This window comes from Penaeus japonicus, unplaced genomic scaffold, assembly GCF_977035675.1.
Source record: "Penaeus japonicus unplaced genomic scaffold, GWHDUDI00000001_assembly GWHDUDI00000042, whole genome shotgun sequence".
Lineage (NCBI taxonomy): Eukaryota > Metazoa > Arthropoda > Malacostraca > Decapoda > Penaeidae > Penaeus > Penaeus japonicus.
Window position 1 is genome coordinate 22,424,507 of NW_028234444.1, and position 1,844 is coordinate 22,426,350.

The following is a 1,844-nucleotide window of genomic DNA, read 5'->3' on the forward strand; positions in this document are numbered from 1 at the left end:
GGTGACTGAGATGTCTGCGATGACTGAGATGAATGAGGTGACTGAGATGACTGAGATGACTAAGATGAATGAGATGAATGAGATGACTAAGATGAATGAGATGACTGAGGTGACTTAGATGAATGAGGTGACTGAGATGAATGAGATGACTGAGATGAATGAGGTGACTGAGATGACTGAGGTGACTGAGATGTCTGCGATGACTGAGATGACTAAGATTAATGAGATGACTGAGGTGACTGAGATGACTAAGATGAATGAGGTGACTGAGATGACTGACATGACTGAGATGACTGAGATGACTGACATGACTGAGATGACTAAGATGACTGAGATGACTGAGGTGACTAAGATGACTGAGGTGACTGAGATGACTAATGCCGCTCTTAATCGCTCTTCCTCGACACACACCTGTACCTGTATCTGTACGTTTATATTAGCGGATGTTTCTGTATGTGTACTTTTCTTTTTCTTTTGCACCTGTACGCTGTGTATGCACTTTTTTTTCTTCTCATTCTCCGCCTGTATCTTCACTTTTCTTCTTCTTCATCGTCTTCCTTTTTTTCTTCTTCCTCTTCTTCATCGTCTTCCTTTTTTTCTTCTTCTTCCTCTTCTTCATCATCTTCTTTTTTCTTCTTCTTCCTCTTCTTCATCGCCTTTCTTTTTTTTCTTCTTCTTCCTCTTCTTCATCGTCTTTCTTTTTTTTCTTCTTCTTCCTCTTCTTCATCGTCTTTCTTTTTTTCTTCTTCTTCCTCTTCTTCATCATCTTCCTTTTTCTTCTTCTTCCTCTTCTTCATCGCCTTTCTTTTTTTTCTTCTTCTTCCTCTTCTTCATCGTCTTTCTTTTTTTTCTTCTTCTTCCTCTTCTTCATCGTCTTTCTTTTTTTTCTTCTTCTTCCTCTTCTTCATCGTCTTCCTTTTTTTCTTCTTCTTCCTCTTCTTCATCGTCTTTCTTTTTTTCTTCTTCCTCTTCTTCATCATCTTCTTTTTTCTTCTTCTTCCTCTTCTTCATCATCTTCCTTTTTCTTCTTCTTCCTCTTCTTCATCGCCTTTCTTTTTTTTCTTCTTCTTCCTCTTCTTCATCGCCTTTCTTTTTTTTCTTCTTCTTCCTCTTCTTCATCGCCTTTCTTTTTCTTCTTCTTCTTCCTCTTCTTCATCGTCTTTCTTTTTTTTCTTCTTCTTCCTCTTCTTCTTCGTCTTTCTTTTTTTTTCTTCTTTCTCTTCTTCTTCATCGTCTTTCTCTTTTTCTTCTTCCTCTTCTTCATCGTCTTCCTTTTCTTCTTCCTCTTCTTCATCGTCTTCCTTTTCTTCTTCCTCTTCTTCATCGTCTTCCTTTTTTTCTTCTTCTTCCTCTTCTTCATCGTCTTTATTTTTTTTTTCTTTCTCTTCTTCATCGTCTTCCTTTTTCTTCTTCTTCCTCTTCATCATCGTCTTTATTTTTTCCTTCTTCTTCCTCTTCTTCATCGTCTTTCTCTTTTTCTTCTTTCTCTTCTTCATCGTCTTTATTTTTTTCTTCTTCTTCCTCTTCTTCATCGTCTTCCTTTTTTCTTCTTCTCCCTCTGCTTCATCGCCTTTCTTTTTCTTCTTCTCCTCCATCTGTATCTATCTCTATATCTTCTCTCACCTGCAGTGTATCTGGATAATAATAATGATGTTTATAAGAATTATGATTATTATAATAGCAATAACGATGATGATGGTGATAATGAGAATGGGAACGATAATGATATTCGTGACAATAATTATAATAAGAGTAAGATTCATCAAAGTCTTATATTCATCTTATACTCATATTTTAATTCGTGGGTATCTCTTTCTATAAATCTATATCTGAGTAGTATATTT